We start from the raw sequence: 18,745 nt of genomic DNA on the forward strand, positions 1-18,745 counted from the left end.
CATGAAAAAACTATGCATGTATTTCAACTTTTTTTTGTACCAAAATAAATATCTTTTAATTCCACTTTCCATAGACTTGTTGAAATTCCCTTATAGGGAGTTTGTGTCAAAAGAGAGCTAAGAGAAATTCTGAAGGAAAATAATTGTTTGAAGTTAGTGTAGAAAAGCTGGGTGGTTTAAATGAAATGAACTCAAAGACTTTCAGACATGTGTCTTTGCATCCCTCTGTATATCAGATAGCAAAGAGGAGATGAATTTTTAGAACCACCCTCTTGTACATGGGTCAAGAGAGAGTGAATGATTAGAGAATAATATGTTTTATTTTCATTTGTAGTTTCCTTCCTCTGATAATAAAAACTTAGCAGCAAAGGATAGAAGTCTGTTTCTAAGAAACCAGTATTCTAAAAATGAGAGGAATGCATGGAAAAGAAGAAAAACTTAGGTGGGACCAGAGAGGGCTCTAGGCCTTAAGTCTGTCCTCTGAACCTGGATGTCCCTAACTACTGGGCCTCGTGGCTTGCAGGCGGCTTCTTGGTATCTGTCACATCCCACTGGGGTCCCCTATCCCAGTAGACAGTGTGGCCTGCTGGGGATAATTTCTGAACTTCTTCACTGAAGTAAGTATTCAAGCTGATACACTTCACACTCTACGGAGGACCATCCTATCAGATCTGCAGCATCGAAGGTTAAAGTGAATTGGGACCACTCCTTTAACTTCGTGCTTTCTTCTCCATGCACAAAGTGGCTTTCCTAGGTTACTTTTCTTGTCATGTTGTAAAATAATATTTAATATGTCCATAAAATTCAGTGGAGCAAGTGCTTTCTTAGCATCTATTGTAACCACAGGCTTCGGCAGGGAAAGGAGCACAAAGTAGAGTTGGTTTATTTAACAGATGCAAGGAGTCTTCCAATAATTCATGGAAATGCGTGCTATGAAGAAACTATGCTTGAATTCCGTGGTTTTGCCCCCATACCGTATTGGACTTCCTGGGGTCAAGTCCTAGTTCCGCTTCTGATTCTAGCTCCCTGCTAATGTGTACCCTGGGAGGCAGCGGTGATGGTTCAAGTACTTCAGTCCTGCCACCCCCATGAGAGACCTCAGTTGAATTCCCGGTTCCTAACTTTGGCCTGGGCAATCCCTGGCTGTTGCAGGCATTTGGGGAATGAATTAGTAAATGAGAGATCTCCTGTCTGGCTGGCTGATGATCTCTCTGCCTTTTAAACAAATAAAAAAATTTTATAAACTTGAAGATGGGGCGGCACTTTGACACAGTGGGTTGGGCTGCTGTCTGCAGTGCCAGCATCCCATATGGTCCCCAGTTCGAGTCCTGGCTGTTCCACTTCTGATCCAGCTCCCTGCTAATATACCTGGGAAGGCAGCGGAGGATGGCTCAAGTGCTTGGGCCCCTGCACCCACATGGGAGACCCAGATGAAGCTCCTGGCTCCTGGCTTTGACCTGGCCCAACCCTGGCCATTTCCACCATTTGGGGAGTGAACCAGCAGATGGAAGATTTCTCTCTCTCTCTCTCTCATTTTCTCTCTCTGTAATTCTGACTTTCAAATAAATCTTTAAAAACTATAAGATGTAAATTACCCCTGTGGCCACTGAGTTGATAATGGCTTTTGTGTGTCTGTGTGGAGTGAAAGGTGCCAAGGGAAAGCTGGAGATAGGAAGTCCCACGGGAAAGGCGTGAGGTGGTGATGGCTTAGATCAGTGAGTAGCATTGGTAAAATCACTGTGGATTGGATGTGAGGATGAGGGAGAAAGGTGGCAAGGATGGTGCCAAAGTTTGGGGCCAGCACAGCTGGGTGCATGGAGACCAAATGGGGAGCACGAGGGGAAGAGGAGGCTGGGAGGGGTGTGGAGGCAAAGCAAGGGTTTATTTTACGTATGCCTAGGGAGATACCCTGAAGTGAGCCCCCAAGCCTCTGCCCTCAAGGGGTGAGGATTTCCCCAAGGAGCTAAGGACACACAGAACTCTCAAGCAAGGCCACATATCAAGTTCTGTAGGGAGGTACCAACAGTATGGTGTGAGCATCCAAGGGGAAAGCCTCACGGAGTAACATTTTCATCTTCATGATGAACAAAGGAGGAGAGGAAAGAGAAATTATCAGGAAAGAGAAAATGCCGGAAGCAAAGTTATGAGCTGTGGTTAGTATGGGCATGTCAGGGGGCCAGCAAGTAGACTGGTGCATCTGGAACACAGGGCACCTAGAGGGAAGTCTTGGAGTTTAAGGCAGGAGAGTAGGTTGGGACCCTCCAGGGGGAAGCCCTTGACAGCTGACATGAGTTGGTGAACATGGGAAGCTTGTGGTACATAGGAAAGGGGAAGTGGGGCCGGCACCGTGGTGCACTAGGTTAATCCTCCACCTGTGACACCTGGGCACCTGGTTCTAGTCCCGGTTGCTCTTCTTCCAGTCCAGCTCTCTGCTGTGGCCCAGGAAAGCAGTGAAGGATGGCCCAAGTGTTTGGGCCCCTGCATCCGCATGGGAGACCAGGAAGAGGTACCTGGCTCCTGGCTTCGGATCAGCATAGCTCCGTCTGTTGTGGCCATTTGCGAGGTGAACCAATGGAAGGAAGACCTTTCTCTCTGTCTCTCTCTCACTGTCTAACTCTGCTGTCAAATAAATAAAAAAATCTTTAAAAATTATTTTAAAAATAAATAAATAAATAAAAAGGAAAGCGGAAGTGAGATTGCTAATGGAGCTAAAGTTGCCAGCCACTTGGTGCTAAAATAGAGATGATCCTGACTTACCCGGGTCGGTTCTTTGTCCTCACAGTGGTCCTTGAATGTGGAAGACAGAGGCAGATGAGGCAGTTAGAGTTACGTGATCCGAGAAAGACTCAGCCAGCTGTTGCTAACTTTGAATACAGAAAAAGGCCATGAGTCGAGGAATTCAGGTCACCTCTTTTCCCAACTGGGAAAAGGCAAGAAAATAGAAGGTGGAATTGAGGGCCAAGCCGGGACTCAAACCTAGGCACTCTGAGATGGGATGCAAGCTTCCCAAGTGGTGCCTTACTGCCAAGCTCAACACTCGCCCCCAGTTTGTGGTGTTTTATGATACTGTTTGTGTTACAACATCAGTAGGAACTTAGACAAAAGCTAAGGACGTTTTTTGAATAGCTGACTAATGTGCTTGTCTAAAGGCTCGATTAGAACACGTTAATAGCCAGCGCTGTGGCTCACTAGGCTAATCCTCCGCCTAGCGGCGCCGGCACACCGGGTTCTAGTCCTGGTCGGGGCACCGGATTCTGTCCCGGTTGCCCCTCTTCCAGGCCAGTTCTCTGCTGTGGCCCAGGAAGGCAGTGGAGGATGGCCCAAGTTCTTGGGCCCTGCACCCCATGGGAGACCAGGAGAAGCACCTGGCTCCTGCCTTCAGATAGGCGCCGTGCGCCGGCCGCAGCACGCCAGCCGCGGGGGCCATTGGAGGGTGAACCAACGGAAAAGGAAGACCTTTCTCTCTCTCTCTCTCTCTCTCTCTCTCTCACTCTTACTCTCTCACTGTCTACTCTGCCTGTAAAACAACAACAACAAAAAAAAACAAAAAACAAAACAAAAAACAAACAAACAAAACAAAACAAAACAAAAACACGTTAATACTTCCTCTGTATTACATCTCATTAGAAACAGCCTGATCTTGGGCTGGCACTGTGGTGCCAGGGTCCCATATGGACATTGGTTTGAGTCCTGGCTGCTGCACTTCCGATTCAGTTCTCTGCTAATGCACCTGGGAAAGCGGTGGAAGCTGGCCCAAGTGCTTGGGGCCCCTGCACCCATGTGGGAGCTCTGGAAAAACCTCCTGGCTCCTGGCTCCTGGCTCCTGGCTTCAGCTTGGCCCAGCCCAGGCAGCTGCAGCCATCTGGGGAATGAACCAGTAGATGGAAGACCTCTCTCTGTCTCTCCCTCTCTCTATATAACTCTGCCTTTCACATAACTAAATAAATCTTTAAAGAAAAAGAAAATTAACCTAATCAGCAGGATGCCAGGTCTGTCTGACTGAGATACATCTTATGGTTTAACCTCTGTGGATGTCATTTTTGAGGATCTTGATTCTATTTGTGAGGTTCCCCAAACTTCTGTATCAGAGAAACTAATCAGAAACAAAACCAAGAGAGTTGTGCGTTACAGTGTATTTTAGTTACAATTTAGGAACAAATGCACTTATTTGATCACAAATGTTTCAGAGTTGTAACACTTTGATGAGTTGCTGACACACTTTGTTTATTTAAAATGTTTTAGCACTCATTTATGAATGAAGATGTCAAGTATTATATCTTTTGGGTTTACATTTTTTTTCAGTCTTTAGCAGAATTTCATGTTCCATTGAGTTCCTAGATTAGAAGTACATTTATATTACAGTTACCATAATTACTCATAGTAAAATACCGAGCAGAATGGTTTTTAATATTGCATATGTTTCTGACTGTTCCTCATGCTATGCTTAGGTATTCTCTAGGACACATAAATCAATGTATACAAATTTGTACTTTTGAGTTGTTGTAATGCCATCTTCTATTCTTTTAATTTTTGTTTATTTATACTATTTATTTGAGAAACAGAGAGAAAGCCTCCGTCTTCTGGTTCACTCCCCAGATGCCCACAATAGCCAGGGATGGTAAAGCTGAAGCCAGGACCTAGGAGCTCAATCCAGGGCTCCTGTGTGAGTGGCAGCGATGTACCTACTTGAACCCTTACCTGTTGTCTCACAGTTCTGCATTAGCAGGAGGCTGGTTTCAGGATTTAAAATCAGGCACTTAGATCTGAGATACAGGTGACCCAAGCGAGTGTCGTGATCACAAGTCCAAACACCTGCCCCTCTCCTTTCCTTTCCTTTCCTTTCCTTTTCTTTTCTTTTCTTTTCTTTTCTTTTCTTTTCTTTTCTTTTCTTTTCTTTTCTTTTCTTTTCTTTTCTTTTCTTTTCTTTTCCCTTCCTTCCTTCCTTCCTTCCTTCCTTCCTTCCTTCCTTCCTTTCTTTCTTTCTTTCTTTCTTTCTTTCTTTCTTTCTTTCTTTCTTTCTTTCTTTCTTTCTTTCTTTCATAGGCAGAGTGGACAGAGAGAGAGAGACAGAGAAAGGTCTTCCTATCCATTGGTTCACCTCCTAAATGGCTGCTATGGCCGGTGCACTGTGGCTGGTGCACCGCACTGATCTGAAGCCAGGAGCCAGGTGCTTCTCCTGGTCTCCCATGCGGCTGCAGGACCCAAGCACTTGGGCCATCCTCCACTGCCCTCCCAGGCCACAGCAGAGAGCTGGACTGGGCCCCTTTTCTTTTAAAATAAGCATGATGTTTATTAAATTATTTTATTATGTGGACTTTTTTTGTATTCACAGTTAAACTATTTCAGAAAAGTCCATTTTATGATTTGCTTTCTTGAGCAGTAGGATCCAGCATATTAGGTTACTGAAGGTCTGTGTACACTGAGGCACATGAGGAGAAATACTTAAAATTACTTGTGTATTCATCTAATTGATGCAGGCTTTGAAACCTTATCAAATCTCTGGTTTACTAGTTCTAATCTAACTATAGCACAACAGCATTTCTTTTTTTTTAAATTTTTTTATTATTATTATTATTTTTTTTTGATAGGCAGAGTGGACAGTGAGAGAGAGAGACAGAGAGAAAGGTCTTCCTTTGCCATTGGTTCACCCTCCAATGGCCACCGCGGCCGGCACGCTGTGCTTCTCCTGGTCTCCCATGGAGTGCAGGGCCCAAGGACTTGGGCCATCCTCCACTGCACTCCCTGGCCACAGCAGAGAGCTGGCCTGGAAGAGGGGCAACCGGGACAGAATCCGGTGCCCTGACCGGGACTAGAACCCGGTGTGCTGGCGCCGCAAGGTGGAGGATTAGCCTAGTGAGCCGCAGCGCCGGCCAGCAGCATTTCTTAATATTATATCTCACTGGAGAAAATTAGATCCCAGAAAGTAGAAATGTAATCTTTCTTTAAGTATATTTACAAAATTGTCTTTATCAGAACATTATTTTTTTAAAACTTTTATTTAGTAAATATAAATTTCCAAAGTGCAGTTTATGGATTACCATGGCTTCCCCCCCCATAACTTCCCTCCCACCCGCACCCCTCCCATCTCCCGCTCCCTCTCCCATTCCATTCACATCAAGATTCATTTTCAATTATCTTTATATACAGAAGATTGATTTTGTATATATTAAGTAAAGATTTCATCAGTTGGCACCCACCCAACAGAACATAAAGTGTAAAATACTGTTTCCGTACTAGTTATAGCATTAATTCACATTGAACAATGCATTAAGGACAGAGATCCTACATGAGGAGTAAGTACACAGTGACTCCTGTTGTTGACTTAACAATTTGACACTCTTGTTTATGGCATCAGTAATCTCCCTAGGCTCTAGTCATGAGTTGCCAAGGCTATGGAAGCCTTTTGAGTTTGCCATCTCCGATCTTATTTAGACAAGGTCATAGTCAAAGTGGAAGTTCTCTCCTCCCTTCAGAGAAAGGTGCCTCCTTCTCTGATGGCCCGTCCTTTCTACCAGGATCTCACTCGCAGAGATCTTTCATTTAGGTGTTTTGTTGTTGTTGTTGTATTTTTTTTTTTTTTTTTTTTGCCAGAGTGTCTTGGCTTTCCATGCCTAAAATACTCTCATGGGCTCTTCAGCCATATCCGAATACCTTAAGGGCTGATTCTGAGGCCAGAGTGCTGTATCAGAACATTACTTTAAAATATATCTAAAGAAACAATAGAAAATACGGTAATATTGTTTAATAAGAGCTTTATTTTCAATTCTGGTTTTAATTACCTTTTCTTTATTGGATAGAAATACTAATAAAATTCCTCAAATCTGTTTCTATTCTAGGATCCTTTGTTTCTATCAATGAGGCTATGATTCTCTGGTATTAATACATTTTTTTTTATTTTCACTGTCACTATCTTAGTCAAATTCACTGTCTTTTGCTTTGATCATTGCAATGCTTCTTCACTGATCTCCTTCTGCTAGTCTATTTCTTCCTCTAAACCAGTGTGATTATTAAAGTGCTGTCAGACTGGCAGCATCAGCATCATGTGTGAACTAATTAGATATGCACATATGCAGGTCCCTTCCTAGAGCTGCCTAATCACAAACTCCACCTGAGGTTCTGATTTAGTAGTTCTGTGCTGGTGTTCAAGAATTCATACAGAGGGGCCGGCACTGTGGCATAGAAGGTTAAGCCACTGCCTGCAGCGCTGGCATCCCATGTGGACACCAGTTCAATTCCCAGCTGCCCCGCTTCCAGTCCAGCTCTCTGCTAATGCACCTGGGAAAGCAGCAGAGGATGGCCCAATCCTGCTTGGGTGACCCAGAAGCTCCTTGCTACTGGTTTCATCCTGGCCCACCTCTGGCCATTGCACCATTTGGGGAAAATGAAATAATATTTTAAAAAGTCTAAAGGAAGACAACAAAAGAGAGAAAATGGAGTGTAGGGTAGGAAGATGTAACAAATCAAGAGATAATGTTAGATTTTAAACCTAAATATATCAATAATTCTATGAAATGTAAATGGACTAATTCCCCCAATTCAAACAGAGATTATCAGGATGGAAATATCAAATCCAAATTATACTGTTTTCAAAAGTACCACATGAAATATGAGGGCACAGAGAAAGGGAGAGGGAGAGGCAGAGAGAGAGGGAAAGAGATCTTCCATCTTCTGGTTCACTCCTCAAATGGTTGTGACAACTGGGACGGGGCCAGGCAGAAGCAGCCAGGAATTGGAAACTTCATCCAGGTCTTCCACACTGTGGCAGGGGCCCAAGCCCTCCAGCTGTGTTCCACTGCTTTCCCCTTGCATTAGTAGGGAACTGGATCATAATTGGAACAGCTTGGACTTGAAGCAGTGCTCACATGGATACCAGTGTCACAGGAGGTGGCCTAACACAGTGTGCCATGGCACTGATTTTTGACAAGGATTGTCAAGAGCATTTCAACAGAGAAAGAATAGTCTTTGACCAGTGTTGCCAGAATAACTGGATATCCACATGCAAAAGATTGAAGTTGGACCTCAAACTGCATACAAAAATTAACTAGATGGATCAGAGACTAAAATGTAAGTGGTAAAGCTATAAAGCACTTTGTGTAAATTTTCATGACTTGGGTTAAGCACAGTTTCTTAAATATGACATAAAAAATAACAAAAGAAGCCAAAGAAAAATAGGTAAGATTGGTAAAAATTAAAAGCCTTTGTGATTCCAAAGGACATCATCAAAAAATTAAAAGGACAACTATAAAGTGAGAGAAAATGTTTGCAAATCATACATCTATAAGGGTATGGGATACTCAACAAGACAAGTAACCCTGTTAAAAAATGGGCAAAGTATGTGAATAAATAGTTTTCTAGAGAAGTTATATAAATGGCCAATAAGCACATAAATATATATTTAACATCATTAGTCATGAGGGGAAAATCAGACCAACACCCACTGGAATGGCTACTTAAGAAGACGATAACAGTTGTTGAGAGTGAATAAATTGGAATCCTCATATATTGCTGTTAAAAATAGTTTGACAGTTCCTCGAAAAATTAAATACAGAATTACTTGTGTAGGATCGAGCAACTCCAGTCCTAGATATATACCTAAGAAAAAGGAAACCGCATGACCACACAGAAACTCAGACACAACTCTTCATAGCCACACCATTTATAATTCCTAAAAAGTGGAAACAGCCTTATTGTCCGACAACTGATGAGTGGATAAATGGAATGTGTTCTGGGTGTACAATGGAAAATACTCAGCTATCAAAAGTCATATGTTAATGCATGCTGAGGCCGGCGCCGTGGCTCACTAGGCTAATCCTCCGCCTTGCGGCGCCGGCACACCCGGTTCTAGTCCCGGTCGGGGCACCGGATTCTGTCCCGGTTGCCCCTCTTCCAGGCCAGCTCTCTGCTGTGGCCAGGGAGTGCAGTGGAGGATGGCCCAAGTTCTTGGGCCCTGCACCCCATGGGAGACCAGGAGAAGCACCTGGCTCCTGCCTTTGGATCAGCGCGGTGCGCCGGCCGCAGCACGCCAGCCGCGGCGGCCTTTGGAGGGTGAACCAACGGCAAAGGAAGACCTTTCTCTCTGTCTCTCTCTCTCACTGTCCACTCTGCCTGTCAACAAATAAAAAAATAAAAAATAAAATGCTGAAGCATGGATGAACTTTTTATTTATTTATTTACTTATTTGACAGATAGAATTAGACAGTGAGAGAGACAGAGAGAAAGGTTTTCCTTTTGTTGGTTCACCCGCCAAATGGCCGCTACGGCTGGAGCTACACCAATCCAAAGCCAGGTTGCTTCCTCCTGGTCTCCTATGCAGGTGCAGGGTCCCAAGCACTTGGGTCATCCTCCACTGCCCTCCTGGGCCACAGCAGAGAGCTGGACTGAAAGAGGAGCAACTGGGACTAGAACCCAGTGCCCATATGGGATGCTGGCGCCACAGGCGGAGGATTAACCAAGTGAGCCATGGCGCCGGCCCCTGAAGCATGGATGAACTTTGTAAGAAGCCTGCCACAAAAGGCTGCATATATGATTGAGTTATGTGGAATGTCCAGCGCAGGGGACTCTGTGGGGACTGAAAGTGGATGTGTGGTTTCTTAGAGCTGGAGGACAGGATGAGTGGTAATGCCAGCTGAAGGGGGGAAGGCGTCTTTTTGGTGTGATGAAAATGTTTTAAAATTGATTGCAGTAATGGTTGCATGGCTCTACGAATCAAAAAACCATTAAGTAGTACACTTTAAGTGGGTAAATTTAAATGGATAAATTGAATAGTATGGGGACTATATTTACATACAGCTGTTACTAAAAAAAAAAAAAAAGAGAGAGAGAGAGAGATTTGCTTTGCAAATTTTAGCATTCCAGAGAACTTGTGAAAAGATCTCACTGAGTCAGGCTCCTGGAACAGCAGTGAATCTGCTGCTTGGGCTGCGCACGTCCTGTATCAGACTGCCTGGGTGTGAGTCCTGGCTCTGCTTCCAGTTCCAGCCTCCTGGTGGGGCACCCGGTGGAAGGCAGCCACTGATGGCTTGGAGTTCTTAGATCCGAACCGCCTGTGTGGGAGAACTGGATTTGGGTTTCCAGCTCCCTCAGCCTGGCCCAGGCCCAGCTGTTGTGGCCATCTGGGGAGTGAACCAGTAGATGAGAGCTCTCTCAGTCTCTGCTTTCCAAATAAAATGCAAATGAATAATAAATGTTATACATTTAAATAAAAAGATGATGTTAGAACTGGAGTATTATTTGGAGAAAGCATTTTGAAAGATTTTATCATTTGGAAAATGTTAGGAATATTCAGAAAATATTAGAAATATTCAGAAAGTATTTAGAAAAATATTTAAAGTATATATTTAATAAAAATTAAAACTAGTTTTATAAAATTTTGAAGGAATGAAAATAAATTATGGAAGTACTAAATAAAATATAGGTAAATATTTATATAATTTTGTGGCATGGGCAAGGACATACATGCCATGGACAGATATTTTAAACATCCTGATTTACTTAATGACATACTAAGGGAAAACCTACGTATATCTTTTAAAAGACATTAAAATTGAAACAAAATGGCAAATTTGGGAGACTATCTGCCTCATGGTAGGGACATAGTTCAAAAGTTTGTCTTTTCAATAGGAAACAAGGCCAGAAAATGAAGAGTTACAAATAACCAGATACATGAACCATATGTCTACTCTCACTAACACCCAAAGAACTATTCACATAGGCATCACTGTGAGGTGACGGATATGTTAAGTGGCTTGTGAGCATTTCACAACTTGCAAGTCTGTGGAAACATCACGTGTGTACCTTGCATGCTTACAGATACCGTTTCCATTTGCCCTGCAAGTCTCAGGAAAGCTGGAGGGGGACGCATCAGTACAGTGTTGAGATCCCTGTCCTGCCTGTTAAGTCGGCAGATAGAGCGTTGGGAAGAATATGAGGTCTTGTGCACTGCCAGTGGCAGTGTATTGTCAGGGAGCAATCGGAAATGTCTATCACACTCCTGAAACACACATGTGTGGGTTTTCATGGCAGGGGCACAACAGAGTTCCACAAACAGGTGCCAAAAACCATAGAAGTTTGTTGTTCACAGGTCTGGAGGCTGAAACTCAGAAATTACGATGGCATGTGTTCATCTGAGTGCGGTGTGCACCCCCTTCACCCAGGAATGCTCCTTCTGGCAGCACATCCTAAGGAGAAAAAGTAGGGAATTGTTGAAAAATGTAGCTGTAAATGTTTTCCGTGAAGCATCATATAAAGTTACAAAAGAGCTGAGACCATCTATGTGTCTTATAATAGGGCATAATTATTAGTGTCTGCTGTAATTGTCTATTATAAATATATCTATTATTAAATACGTATTTATGTGATGCAACACTATGCTTTGAATTCACTGTAGACATTTTTGCCATATAAGGATGTTTATGGTATGTTACTGACAAAAAAGTAGGTTATAAAACAGTATGATTCTGTATTTGAATAAAATAAAATATGTGTTTTGGGTTATATATGTCTATTTCACATACACGCGCACGCACAAACCACTAATTTTCTCTTTTTTGGTAACTGTTTCCATTATATGTGGCTTTATTCCATCTACTTTAATTCCAAATGTACATTATTCCTTGCTAAGTAACAGTAATATACTTTCAGTTGAAAAATACAAGAGGCTATGAGATTTGACTTTGTCCACATAAATTTGGAGTGTTTATATTACCAAAGACTATATACAAATATCAGAGATGAATGACAGGGGCTGGTGTTGTGCCAGCTGTGCCCATCCCACATAGGCTTTGGATCGAGTCCCAGCTGCTCCACTTCCCATCCAGCTCCCTCCTAATGCACCTAGAAAAGCAGCAGAAGATGCTGCAAGTGCTTGGGCCCCTGCTACCCACATGGGAGACCTGTAAGAAACTCTTGAGTCCTGGCTTCGGCCTGGCCCAGCCCTGGCCACTGCAGCCATTTTGGGGGTGAACCAGCAGATGGAAGATCAGTCTCTGTTTCTCTGTCCCTCCTCTCTCCCTGTCTCTTCTCCTCTCTGTAACTCTTTCAAATAAATAAATCAATCTTTTTTTTTAAAAAAGATGACAGATGGAAAAACATACTTTAATTTTATCTTTGAACACCTGTAGCTTCTAAAGATAGGTTTTTTTTTAAGTGAGAGAAAACCCAAAAAAATTTACTTGAAAATAAATGCTCTGTGAAACACATAGAAAAAGACTGATTATATATGCATCATAAGGGAAACATGTAATATGTAAATGCATATTATGAAAAACTGCATGGATTCCAATTTTTTTTTCCTTCAGACAGCCAACTTTGATGACTTCTTATCCTCCCCCTCTTCCTTGTCTTTGAGAGACAAAGAAGCAAGCTATCATCTGCTATTTATCCCCAAATTCCAAATACCAACAACAACCAGAGCTGAGCTAGTAGCCAGGAGCTTAGTCCAGATTTCCCATGTAAGTGACAGAACCCAGTTTCCTTGAGTCATCACCTATGCGTCCCGGGATCTGCATTGACACAAAGGTCAAGTCAGGGGCTGGAGCTGGGAATCAAACCCAGGAACCCGATCTGGGATGCAGATGTCTTAGCTACTGGGCTAAATGCTCACTCCCTAAACTTACCTTTTAATTTCATTTCCCATGAGCTTTTCAGAGCATATCCTGTGTGTGTGTGTGTGTGTGTGTGTGTGCGTGCATGCTGTTTCAAGCAAGTATTATTGATGACTACTTGTGGAATAAATCAGTCTTGATATTGGCATTTGTAGTTGCTGATGTATCAGACAAGGAGAATTTCACAGATTAAAAGGTAAGAGACTTTGTCACAGTTTTCTTGTAATACTGACGCAACAGCATAATTTCTGGTCTCCTGGTGTGTACACTTTCTCATTTCTTGGTCTTCATAGCTGGTGGATCTGCCTTCTCAATCTGTTGAGTTTCCTTTCATCCAGCATTATCTCACATGCCCATGTGATGTGCAGAATGCATTAATGTCGAACACCTAGCCCTTTAGTGTTTTTCAACTGATAATTTTTTAATTTTGCAGAGCAGCTGGGTGGAAAATTAACAGCACGAATTTATGGCATGAAAATTTGCTGGGCTTCAGAATTCCCAGTGTGGATAAGCTGAGCATCTTCAAGGAGCCCAGAGTTGTCTTTGTTTTCAGAGAGATAAATTCAAATTTGAAAATTTACCAAGTTTTGTTATCAAAGAAATGCTCTTCAAAACATCAAATCACAAACAAGAGTGTGGTGACAACAAAATATAGGAAAAGTTAAAATAATTTCAAGTGACTGCTTCAATCAAGTCCATGCCAATGAATTTGAAAGCATGGGATGAGATGGTGATGCCCTAGGATAATATAAACTTGTAAAAGAGAACAATGCAGTAGAGATTTCTAAGAAACAGACAAATGCTATAGAGGAAAGGGAGAAAGTTCTCAATTTTCTGTAACCATAAGTATTTCCAGGTCAATTCTATGAAAACAGATAACTATGCCAGAGAACACAGAAATAAGGAAAACTTCCAAATGCTTCTTAAAATTTTAGGATTCCATTGAAACAGAAACCTATGAAAATGTACACACACAGATGAAAAGTATAGGATAACTGCTCGTAAGAATATCTGCATATTAAGTAGAACAGACAAAAAAACTACTAAGAGGGATAATGTATTAAGTTGTTCATTAACAGTCAGGGCTATGCTGATCAAGTCACCGTTTCCCATAGTGTCCATTTCACTTCAACAGGTTTCCTTTTTGGTGTTCAGTCAGTTGTCACCGATCAGGGAGATCATATGGTATTTGTCCCTTTGGGACTGGCTTATTTCACTCAGCATGATGTGTTCCAGATACACAGTTATTCTTAAGTGTTGAAAATTAACTGAAATGTGATCCCTGTTAAACATAAGAGTGGGAATAAGAGAGGTAAGAGATGTATAATTTGGGACATGCTCAAGCTGACTTGCCCCAAATGGTAGAGTTAGAAACATACCAGGGGATTCCAATTCAATCCCATCAAGGTGGCATATACCAATGCCATCTCACTATTCCAAGTGATCAATTTCAGTTCACAATTGATCATAATGAAAGGACTAAGAGTCAAAGGGAGCACATAAACAAGTCTAGTACCTGCTAGCACTAACCGATAGAATAAATAAAGGGGAGAGTGATCCAACATGGGAAGTGAGATACTCAGCAGACTCATAGAATGGCAGATGTCCTAAATAGCACTCTGGCCTCAGAATCAGCCCTAAAGGCATTCAGATCTGGCTGAAAAGCCCATGAGAGTATTTCAGGCATGGAAAGCCAAGACACTCTGGCAAAAGATCTCTGTGAGTGAGATCCCAGTGGAAAGAACAGGTCTTCAAAGAAGGAGGTACCTTTCTCTGAAGGGAGGAGAGAACCTCCACTTTGACTATGACCTTGTCTAAACAAGATAAGAGTCAGAGAACTCAGAGGGCTTCCATAGCCTTGGAAACTCATGACTGGAGCATAGGGAGATTACTGATGCCATAGACAGGAGTGTCAATTGGTAAAGTCAACAACAGGAGTCACTATGCACTTACTCCTCATGTAGGATCTCTGTCCTTAATGTGCTGTGCATTGAGATTTAATGCTATAACGAGTACTCAAACAATATATTTCACTTTGTGTTTCTATGGGGGTGCAAACTGTTGAAATCTTTACTTAATGCATACTAAACTGATCTTCTGTAAAAAAAAAAAAAAAAGAAATTATCAATTCCAACTTGACTCTCACTGGGATTAAACATGACAATAGGTCTGATCTGATTTCATCATCATTTAAAAAAATCATCTATTATTTTTCACTTTATGTTTCTGTGTGGGAGCAAACTGTTGAAATCCTTACTTAATGTATACTAAGCTGATCTTCTGTATATTAAGATAATCGAAAATGAATCTTGATGTGAATGGAAGGGGAGAGGGAGTGGGAAAGGGGAGGGTGTGGGTGGGAGGGACGGTATGGGGGGAAGCCATTGTAATCCATAAGTCGTACTTTGGAAATTTATATTCATTAAATAAAAGTTAAAAAAAATCTGCATAATATCCTAAGTAACAATACTCAGCAATAGAAGTACCAGAGCTTGTAAGATTTATTTTTGCCTATATTTTCTAAAACAAAATTACCACAGCAATGCCCTCACCCCAGTTAGAATGGTTATTATTCAAAAATCAGAAATTAACAAATGTTAGCAAGGATGTGGAGAGAAAGGTACCCTACTACACTGTTGATGGGAATGTAAACTAGTACAGCTGTACTGGAATACAGTATGGTGATTTCTCAAAAATCTGAAAATAAGTCTACTATAGGATCCAGTCATTCCACTCCTGGGAATTTACCCAAAGGAAATTAAATCACTATTTGAAAAATTATCTGTACCCAGATGTTTATAGCAGCTCAGCACATAATAGCTAAGATATGGAATCAACCCAGATGTCCATCAACTGATGACTGGATGAAGAAACCGCAGAATATAAACATTATGAAATAGTACTTGACTATAAAAAAGGAATGAAATCCTGTCTTTTGCAACAAAATGGATGCAACTGGAGACATTACGCTTAGTGAAATAAGCCAATTCCTACAAGACAAACATTGTATGTTTTCCCTGATTTGTGGTAACTAATATACAGAGTACAGAAAATGTAATGTATATGAGCAAAATTGACATTCTGAGATTTGATTGTTTATAGAGCTTGTCTATACTCTTGAGGAACAGTGGTTTTTCTACTTACTAATTGTTGAATTCTTTAGTGGAGGGTTAAGCTTGTGATTATAAAGAAAGTTGAAAGTGTGTCATTGTAAAAATTAAAAGAAAAATAAGAAAAGGAGGAGGGAGGGCACAGTGGGAAAGTATCATTATGCTCTTAAAACTGTATATGAAATTCATGAAATTTCTTATTTAAACAAAAATGTTAAAAAATGAAAAAGAGAGGGCTGGTGCTGTGGCTCAGGAGGTTAATGCCTTCCCATGTGAGCGCCGGTTCAAGACCCGGCTGCTCCACTTCCCATCCAGCTCTCTGCTATGGCCTGGGAAAGCAGTAGAAGATGGCCCAAGTCCTTGGGCCCCTGCACCCACATGGGAGACCCAGAAGAAGCTCCTGGCTCCTGACTTCAGATTGGCACAGCTCTAGCCATTGCAGCCAACTGGGGAGTGAACCTTTGGATAAAAGACTTACTCTCTCTATCTCTCTCTCTCTTTCTCTCTCTCTCTCGTGTAACTCTGACTTTCAAATAAATAAATAAATCTTTTTTTTTTTTTTTTTGGACAGGCAGAGTGGACAGTGAGAGAGAGAGAGAGAGAGAGAAAGGTCTTCCTTTGCTGTTGGTTCACCCTCCAATGGCCCCCGCGGCCAGCGCACCGTGCTGATCCGATGGCAGGAGCCAGGTACTTATCCTGGTCTCCCATGGGGTGCAGGGCCCAAGCACTTGGGCCATCCTCCACTGCACTCCCTGGCCACAGCAGAGAGCTGGCCTGGAAGAGGGGCAACCGGGACAGAATCTGGCGCCCCAACTGGGACTAGAACTTGGTGTGCTGGCGCCGCAAGGCGGAGGATTAGCCTAGTGAGCCGTGGCGCCTGCAATAAATAAATCTTTAAAAAAAAAGGAAAAGTTTTTATGAATAAAATATACAAAAAACCTCAAAACAACATATTAGTATAGTTTTAATATTGGTTTTGATATCCTTTTTTAGGACTAATAAAAAACAAAAGTGTAAATTAAAATGTGGAACCCCACATTTTACCTATCAGAAAGTTTTATTAAAGTCAACGTTTTATATAAAAAGATTATTTGAGACAGAGAGAGAGAGAGAGAAAATAGAAAGAGTGCTCCCATCAAATGCCTGTAATGGCAAGGATTGGGCTGGAGCCAAAGCTGAGAGTGAGGAACTCACTCCAGGTCTCACAGGTGGGTGATGGGGACCCAAGTACTTGAGCCATCATCATTGCTTCCAGCATCTGCATTAGCTGGAAGCTGAAATCCAGAGTTGGAGCAAGAAGTGGAATATAGGCACTGTAGTCACTGACTATTATTATTATTATTTTACTATAATATTACTATTATTATTATACTATATTAGAGGTCACAGACACTAATTTGCCTGTAGCCAAGTTTTTTTTTTTTTTTTTTTTTTTTTTTAAGGCAATGGGGAAAGGTGTTCTGAGAACCTGCTGATGCAGTTGTAGCTAGTATAGTCTCTTTGGAACACCATAATTGTAATTTTTGAATGTATATTTATATATATATGTATTTTATTATGTTACCAAAATAGCAATGTGATTTCACTGAACTACCCAGTGCCTCAATTTCCCCATCTGTAAAATATGAGTTATTAAGAGTACACATCCCCTGGGGTGATGAGGATGAAAGGAGTTGACAGACAGAAGGCACCTAGACTAGGGCCTCACATGTGAGAGGTCTTTGATGAATATTTGTGGTGGTGTTGTGAATGTGGTTTAAAGAAAATCCAACAGTGCGATAGCTTTATTTGTGGGTGAGTTAAGACTCCTGCTCCAGTCCCCTTTGCCACCCAGAGAAAATGCTTTTTAACTGTTTTTATTTTGTTTTCTAGTATTTACTTCACTGTTTCTAGACAGTATATTCACTAATGTATGATTATAGATACTGTTGACAGCTTGTGATGGAATTTAAACATTTAGCATTCTTACACTCTTGTTCCATCCCACTTTTCCTTGCTTCATTCTTTTTTTTTTTTTTTTTTTTTTTTTTTTTTTTTTTTTTTTGACAGGCAGAGTGGACAGTGAGAGAGAGAGACAGAGAGAGAAAGGTCTTCCTTTGCCGCTGGTTCACCCTCCAATGGCCGCCGCTGCAGCCGGCGCACCGCGCTGATCCTGGCAGGAGCCAGGAGCCAGGTGCTTTTCCTGGTCTCCCATGGGGTGCAGGGCCCAAGCACCTGGGCCATCCTCCACTGCACTCCCTGGCCATAGCAGAGAGCTGGCCTGGAAGAGGGGCAACCGGGACAGAATCCGGCGCCCCAACCGGGACTAGAACCCGGTGTGCCGGCGCCGCAAGGTGGAGGATTAGCCTATTGAGCCACGGCGCCGGCTGCTTCATTCTTTAAATATGATTCTATATTGATTTTTGCCTAAATTAATATTGGGTACTTATTTTAACAACTTAATGTATAGTTTTTTTTTCCTTAAACAGTATTGGTTTGTTTGTTTTTTTTTTTTTTTTTTTTTTTGGACAGGCAGAGTGGACAGTGAGAGAGAGAGAGAGAGAGAAAGGTCTTCCTTTTACCGCTGGTTCACCCTCCAATGGCCGCTACGGCCGGCGCGCTGCGGCGGGTGCACCGCGCTGATCCGAAGGCAGGAGCCAGGTGCTTCTCCTGGTCTCTCATGGGGTGCAGGGCCCAAGCACTTGGGCCATCCTCCACTGTCTTCCCGGGCCACAGCAGAGAGCTGGCCTGGAAGAGGGGCAACCAGGAAAGAATCCGGCACCTCAACTGGGACTAGAACCCGGTGTGCCGGCGCCACTACGTGGAGGATTAGCCTAGTGAGCCGCGGCGCCGGCCAAACAATATTGTTTTTTTATTTTATTTTCCTAAAATTCTCCCACAAAATTAAAACTCCTTTGTGTTCTGCTTTGTGTGTGGTTATTCACAATAGGTAATCATTTAGCTCTAGATTTTTAAATTTAATTTTATTTATTTGAAAGAGTTATAGAGAGAGGTAGAGACAGAGAGAGAGAGAGGAAGTTCTTCCATCCTATG

General features: G+C 42.2%; 1 protein-coding gene across 2 annotated transcripts in view; it reads left to right on the plus strand.

The window, feature by feature from the left end:
* The window catches only part of KCNMB4 (potassium calcium-activated channel subfamily M regulatory beta subunit 4), an 85,651-nt gene that overhangs the window by 11,400 nt on the left and 55,506 nt on the right, over positions 1-18,745 (plus strand). The window lies entirely within an intron of this gene.

Source organism: Oryctolagus cuniculus, chromosome 11 (assembly GCF_051225735.1).
Source record: "Oryctolagus cuniculus isolate XC-2025 breed Fujian yellow rabbit chromosome 11, ASM5122573v1, whole genome shotgun sequence".
Taxonomy (NCBI): Eukaryota; Metazoa; Chordata; class Mammalia; order Lagomorpha; family Leporidae; genus Oryctolagus; species Oryctolagus cuniculus.